The sequence below is a fragment of the Cucurbita moschata genome, unplaced genomic scaffold (assembly GCF_002738365.1).
Source record: "Cucurbita moschata cultivar Rifu unplaced genomic scaffold, Cmos_1.0 Cmo_Scf00233, whole genome shotgun sequence".
In the NCBI taxonomy this organism is placed as follows: Eukaryota; Viridiplantae; Streptophyta; class Magnoliopsida; order Cucurbitales; family Cucurbitaceae; genus Cucurbita; species Cucurbita moschata.
The window spans coordinates 21261-29463 of record NW_019268749.1 but is presented as its reverse complement, the minus strand read 5'-3'; the positions used below and the strand labels follow the sequence as shown (position 1 = coordinate 29463).

The following is an 8203-nucleotide window of genomic DNA, read 5'->3' as shown; positions in this document are numbered from 1 at the left end:
CCTGCTAACATTAAAAATGAATGTTTTTAAGTAAAGGTATTTCCGCTAATTAATTGAAATTTTAAAAAGAAATGATCACTAATTTTAGATTGAATAGTCAAATTGTGCAACATGAACCATGTGTGGTGAGCGTGGATCGAACACGAGACCTTCAAATCTTCAATCTAGCTCTCTCAACTGAGCTATCCACACTAATATTAAAAATGAAAATTCATCAGTAAAGGTATTTTCGCTAATTTATTGATTTTTAAATAGAAATAATCACTAATTTTTAATAAGATATTCAAGTTATCCAACTTGTATAAGGTGCAGTGAACTAGAATACTTTAGGTATTTCCGATAATTCATTGAGATTTCAGAAAGGAACAATGACTAATTTTAGATTGAATAGTCGGGTTATGCAACCAGAATCAGGTGCAGTGAACGTGGAGATCAAACACGTGACCATCAAATCTTCAGTCTGACGCTCTCCCAACATAGCTATCCCCACTAATATTAAAAATGAAAATTCATAAGTAAAGGTATTTCCGCTAATTCATTATGTTTAAAAAAGAAATAATCACTAATTTTAGATTGAATAATCAAGTTATGTTTTTAGATTGTATAGTCAGGTAATAAACTTGTATTAGGTGCGTTGAACGTGGATAAAACACGTGTGACCTTCAAATCTTCAGTCTAACAATCTCCCAACTGAGCTACTCTTGCTAACATTAAAAATGAATATTCATCAGTAAAGGTATTGGGTACACTTCTGGAAATTCAACAAAAGGCAATAGTATTAGACCGAGATGCCAGATTTAAATTTCAATTCTAGAAAATTCAACAAATGTCATTGGGTATGCAGTTGTAGTATGACATTCCACCCATGAATAGATGGTCAAACAGAAATGTTCAAGCAAATATTGGAAGACATGTTGAGGGTATATGTGATGGATTTTGCAGGAACCTGGGATGAGTACCTACCCCTTATGAAATTCGCTTATAATAATACTTGTCAAGCCACCATACAAATGGCCACATACAAGGTTCTCTATGGACGAAGATTTTGATCCCCTATCTTTTGGGAAGAAGGGGGGCAAACGACAACTATTGGGCCAGAGCTGGTGTAAATTACCAACGCCACAGTCCAGAAGATTAAAGCTAGGATACAAACCGCACAAAGCCGAGAGAAAAGCTATGCAGACCTAAGGCGCAAGGACATGGAATTGTAGGTAGGGGATCATATATTTCTAAAGGTAGCACCCCATGAGAGGGGTGCTCAGGTAGGGTAAAAAGGGGAAGCTAAGCCCTAGGTTTATTCGTCCCTTTGAGATATTAGAAAGGATTGGATTTGTGGCCTATAGAATCAGGCAATGCCCACACTTGTTTGCAGTATATAATATCTTTCATGTATCCATACTACGGAAGTATACCCTAGATCGTTCGCACGTACTGGCTCATGAAACTCTCTTCTTGAGAGATGACCTAACCTATAAAGAAGACCCGATTCAAATAATAGACAAGAAAGTCAAATGATTGAGAAACAAGGAAATCTCTCTTGTTAAGGTCCTATGGAAGAATCATAAAGTAGAAGAAGCCACTTGGGAAACAGAAGGCAAATAAGAACCTTGTACCCTGACCTATTTTAGAATAAGCACTTTCGATGACCGAAAGTTTTAAACTCAAGGTCTCCAATAAGAGACGGTGTATAATCCCTACTAGGTTGTATCTAGAAGCAAATAACAAGTAAAATTGAAAAAACATCAAGAAAATGGTACTTTTTCTAATTTTTATAAACTTCCCGAATCATTAAATTTTTTATAGAATAAGAATTACAAGGTGCTTAAAAAAGGAAGGCTCCAATTGAAGAAGACTTTTGGCAGAAGATTCAGAAAAATCAAGAATGAAATTATAGAAATTCTAGACGTTTCAAGGGTAGTGGAAAATTCGTCTATAAATTATGAATTAGGATAGACTATTAGGGGCAAGAAGCAAGCTTAATCGAGTACCCAAACGAGAGATACAAGTTTTTTGTTTTGGGTATCGTGTTCATGGGTTTACCTCGAATTCGAGAACTATAATCCACTGTTCATTTCCAAACTTGTTCCTGCACCTTCTAAATAAGTTTACCCATAAGTTTGGTGAAGGAAAGAGGTCCTCAAAGTGCTAGTAGGTTTTTACACGAATTAGTCCACGTTAGGTTACCCTTTAATGTTTTCCTAAACTAAAACCTCAACTCCTAAAGCCTAACCCATGACATTATGTATAAACCTAGGTTCATCAATAATCCATGTACCAAGTACCTAGAACTATGTGAATAACATGCTAAATAAGTTGCTAGGATCCATACCCATAAGTAATCATTATCTGCATTACGATGTGTACTAAAAGTCCCCTATTCCTCTTTAGGTAGGATGTCCTGCAATATGTATCATGAGCTGGATGTTATGATAGGCCTACCTTTCCCATCATCTAAACGAGATGTCTTGCACCACGATTTATCAGTAGGATTACATGATTATGACGACACTACTCATGTGTTCATGGGGAGAAAATTGAAGGTTATTTTAAGGGAAGGTTTTTCAGGATCAATATATGATACATGACACGATGACCTCTAAGTTCTATGATCCTGAAAACATAACAAGAAGTAATATCCTAGCTTAAGGTCACGATTAAGAACCTACTAGTAGGCTACTTACTAAGTTTACTCACTCCATGTTTATCATTTTTTTTCAAGTAACTAAGAGTTGGTCGTGGATGAGAGCGGACTTTGGAGTGTGAGACATGGACTAACTTCTATTTTTAATCTAGTATATTTTGTTCTTCTTTTGAGTCTGTTCTTATTTTGTATTTATAACGAGTCTGTATATGTAAAACCCCAAAAATAAAGGAAATTAGCTCCCATAAAAATAAGTCACTCATGAAAGACCCAAAGGATATAAAGGAAAAAAATTAAAGGATTAAGCAAGAACAAAGGACTTAGTCAAGTCACTCGTGTACACTAACAAGTGATTTCAAGGAGTTAAAGGCCTTTTCAAGAGGATTGGAAAGGAAAAAGTAAATGAAAAGGGCAAAAAAGTCATTTTACCAATTATCAAGAATCTTTCCGGATTTGTAATTCCTTATCTAGAAAGAATCTCAAGATTCAAAATAGGCCAAAAATGATCAAAAAGCCATAAGAAATCTGTAGAAAAATTATGGATTTTTTTTTGAGAAAAATAATAATAAAATATTCGAAAAGTTGCAAATTACCAAAATACCACTAGAAGAATGGATAATTACAGAAATGCCACTCTAATTAGAATCAGAGCATCTACTGTTACCATCTGAGCAAAATCCTTTGAACTCAAATTTCAATCGTCGGATCTCCTCCGAAATTTGATATGATCTAGAACGAACACGAACGGATCATCACATCCGACGACTAGTATTCAAAGCCAAGGTCGGTAAGGATATGATCGGAGTTGATATCTCCGAAAAATTATCCAGAAAGTTCGATCTCTAAATAATGAAGATTCTGGAGCTCTCAATTTCGGTTTAAGCTCCCACTATAATGTCTGAACTAGGAGCAACAATACGGAATAAGAATCGAGAAAGGTCGATCCCGCAATAGAAGGCAATAAGCGCTTAGATTGTGGGTCTCTTACTCTCAGATTTCTTCAAAATTCGAGAGTAATCCTCCACCATTTCTCTTCAAACTTCTAAATAACGAAGAATCTGAAGCTCTCAATGTCGGTTTAAGCTCCTCCTATAAAGTCTGAAGTAGGAGCAACAATACAGAATAAGAATTGAGAAAGGTCGATCCCCCAATTGAAGGCTATAAGCATTTAGATTGTGGGTCTCCTACTCTCAGATTTCTTCCAAATTCGAGAGCAATCCTCCACCACTTCTCTTCAAACTTATTCCTACCGTTTCTCAATAAGATTACCCACAAGTTCTATGAAGGAATAGAGTGCTGAAAGTGCCTAGAAACCATTCCCCCAATTCAATCAGCCATTGAAGAACTTCAAGAAAAACTTTAAAATCCAATTCGAGGATGCACGATGATTCGTCGAGCAAGAATGATTCCAATCAGTTTCTGCACCTCCAAGGAATGCTTCCATAGAAGAGCACGAAAAAAAATAACCTCGAGAGCGTGTCGAATTGAAAGAAATAGGTTTCGAAATTAAATTGGGGATAAGAGTCGAATTCCTATCTATGATCTCTTTTCCTTCAAGTTAAGGATTCCTCTAGCTTCAGAGGAAGAGGTTGAGTAAACTTGATGAAGGAATCGAGAGATGAAACATCATAGAACAAGCTACCCAAGAGATCAAAAATCTGGCGTTTCGAGTGAGTTGCATACCGAGAACAATTTTTTGAAATTAAGGTCTTACACTCAAAGACGTTCCTCCAAACCAATTCCTTTAGCCTGAAGAAAGGATATGGAAGATGTTCACTAAAGAAATAGGGCCTTTAAACCCCTAGAATCGGCTACCCAATAAGAAATTCTTTGTTTTATCTCCAGCGATAAATTAGATTTTGGATGAACTTTGGAAGCGAATATCTTAGGCTACGATCCACGAGAAGGTATCAAATCAAATCCCTAGCCCTTCATTGTAAAACCCAACTTTAAGTCTCACGAAGAAATCGAGGAGAGAAACGCTGTAAATGTGGCTGTACAGGCCGAGGTTATTATTGGTATCAAACCAATAACAATTCATATAAGCTAAATCTTCCAATTGATAATTAGGCCAAAGAAAGAACTTGAATATATTTTTATATCTATTAACATGTTTGCTACTTTTATCTAAAACTTGATCACTAGTTTTTCTTATTTGCATTGTAAAATTATGTATTTCTATGGATATCATTTCTATTTCTAGAATTGAAACAAAAACATGTGGATAAATTTCAAATATTGAGGCGCATAAAAGATATGGACCAGCAACTAAAAATGATAGATCCACCACAAGGCATTTGGTCTAGTGGTATGATTCTCGCTTCGGGTGCGAGAGGTCTCCAAGTTTAATTCTCAAAATGCCCCCAACAGTTATATCAAATTGAAGCATTCAATGTAATAAGATTTGAAATAGGTTTTTTAAACTTGAACAAAGAAGTAATTCAGATGGACATTTGGAAAGAAAAAAAAAAAAGAAGTTATATTTAATTATAATTTACAAGTGTCTTTATAACATGTTAATGGAAGAGAGAAAACAACAAGAATAAACAAAGGAAATTTGTGTACGTACGATTCTCTTCAAATCTTGGAAACTATGAGGATTCCTCTCCTTTCTTGACATAAAGACTTACTTTTTCGGGACTTGGACCATAAACAGTCATCTAATCTTACTCCTACTTCTTTCTCTAAGAATCAACATAGCATAATCATTCCATGAAGGCCGAGGAGTCTTATAAAAGAAGATGAGAGTACCACTTTCAAACCATGATTTGAAAGTAGAGTAGTTGTGGTGAATATAGATTGACAATTATAGCCTTCAAACAAAAACTAGAGTAGTTGTGGTGAACGAGATAGAAACTCTAGTGTTCATCCATAATATACAACCACTACCTAAATTATGACCTAAAAATTTGAAAACATAAGTTGTAGTTGAAAATTACATAAAACAATCCCCTAAATCCAAGAACTCGTGTCCAATTAATAAATCCTAAAGATAGTAGCTAACGTAGAGTAATTGAAGCTCCACATGAAGTAATTTAAAGTTCCAGTTACTTAACTAAAGTTTATCTCGTCTTTAATGAAGCATGAGTTTCACTTAAGTTCATGAAATGTTTATAGACTCCAACTCTTAATACTATTAATGCAATTATATTTCATATGAGTTTGTCATAAATCAAACTATGGTACATTCAATACAACTTCATTTTCTTGTCATACGAAGCAAAATAGAAGAATTAAATCAAACAAACTGATTAACTGAGCTGAATAAATCCAACCCAACAAAAATTGATTAGTTTGATTCATTTGTTGGGTTGTAGTTTATTTGATAACACTTGCATATTAGAACAATTCAATATTACATGCCTTACTACTAGACCATTAACTTTTTGTTTTATAGTTCCACAACCGCTCAAGAAAATAAATTTCAAACTTTAGAGAAAAAAATATTTTGAGTTGGAGATAAAAATGTTGCATTGTTTTAGAAAGGACATTTGGTCTAGTGGTATGATTCTTTCTTAAGGTGCGAAAGGTCTTGAGTTAGTAATTAACTTCTATTCTTTTCTCACTCTAGTAATTAACTTCTATTCTTCTCTCTACAGTAATTAAATTCTAAAACTTACACTCTAGAAGTCACTCTAGTAATTAATCTTCTCTCTACAGTAATTAAATTCTAAAACTTACACTCTAGGAGTTACTCTAGTTTTTTTTCTCTCTCTACAGTAATTAAATTCTAAAACTTACACTCTAGAAGTCACTCTAGTTTTTTTTTCTTCTCTCTACAGTAATTAAATTCTAAAACTTACACTCTAGAAGTCACTCTAGTAATTAACTTCTATTCTTTTTTCTTCTCTCTACAGTAATTAGCTTCTAAAACTTACACTCTAATAATTAACTTCTATTGTTTTTTAATTAACTTCTATTTACTTGTGTACTCTTAAAACTTACACTTTAGTAGTTAACTTCTATTCTTTTTTCTTCTCTCTACAGTAATTAACTTCTAAAACTTACACTCTAGTAATTAACTTCTATTCTTTTTCTTCTCTCTTAACTTCTATTCTTCTCTCTACCGTAATTAACATTTAAAACTTACCCTCTAGAAGTCACTCTAGTAATTAACTTTTATTATTTTTTCTTCTCTCTACAGTAATTAAGTTCTAAAACTTACACTCTAGTAATTAACTTCTATTCATTTTTCTTCTCTCTTAACTTCTATTCTTCTCTCTACAGTAATTAATTTCTAAAGCTTACACTCTAGAAGTCACTCTAGTAATTAACTTCTATTCTAATTAACTTGTATTCTTTTTTCTTCACTTTACAGTCATTAACTTCTAAAACTTACACTCTAGAAGTCACTCTAGTAATTAACTTCTATTATTTTTTCTTCTCTCTAGAGTAATTAACTTCTAAAACTTACACCCTAGAAGTCACTCTAGTAATTAACTTCTATTGTTTTTTCTTCTTTATTAACTTCTAAAACTTTCACTCTAGTAATTAACTTCTATTTTTTTTTCTTCTCCTTACGGTAATTAACTTCTAAAACTTACACTCTAGAAGTCACTCTAGTAATTAACTTCTATTATTTTCTCTTCTCTTTACAGTAATTAACTTCAAAAACTTACACTCTAGTAATTAACTTTTATTCTTTTTTATTATCTCTTAACTTCTATTCTTCTCTTTATAGTAACTAATTTCTAAAACTTTTATTCTTTTTTCTTCTCTCTTAACTTCTATTCTTCTCTTTACAGTAACTAACTTCTAAAACTTACACGCTAGAAGTCACTCTATAATTAACTTCTTTTCTTTTTTCTTATCTCTACCGTAATTAACTTCTTTTCTTTTTTCTTTATCTCTACAGTAATTAACTTCTAAAACTTACACTCTAGTAATTAACTTCTATTCTTTTTTAATTAACTTCCATTTACTTGTGTACTCCTAAAACTTACACTCTAGTAATTAACTTCTATTCTTTTTTTTTCTCTCTATAGTAATTAACTTCTAAAACTTACACTCTAATATCTAACTTCTATTCTTTTTTCTTCTCTATACAGTAATTAACTTCTAAAACTTACACTCTAGAAGTCACTCTAGTAATTAACTTCTATTATTTTTTCTTCTCTCTACACTAATTAACTTCTAAAACTTACACTCTAGTAATTAACTTCTATTCTTTTTTCTTCTCTCTACAGTAATTAACTTCTATTCTTTTTTCTTCTCTCTACAGTAATTAACTTCTATTCTTTTTTCTTCTCTTTACAGTAATTAACTTCTATTCTCTACAGTAATTAACTTCTATTCTTTTTCTACCTACAGTAATTAACTTCTATTCTTTTTTCTTCTCTCTATAGTAATTAACTTCTATTTTTTTTCTTCTCTCTATAGTAATTATCACAAACCCTATGTAATAATTGCTCATATATTTCATTAACAAAGAAAATAAATGAAATAATGATGATATATTCCATAAACAACTTAATATATAGTCCATAATAAGGGCATTTGGTCTAGTGGTATGATTCTTGCTTTGGGTGCAAGAGGTCTCGAGTTTGATTCTCAAAATGCCCC

The 8203-nt window shown here is 32.6% G+C and overlaps 1 non-coding gene across 1 annotated transcript; it reads left to right on the top strand.

Moving 5' to 3' along the window:
* The first annotated feature begins 8131 nt into the window (after positions 1–8131).
* On the top strand, positions 8132–8203 carry TRNAP-UGG. Its single transcript has one exon. It is a non-coding gene; the product is annotated as a tRNA-Pro (tRNA).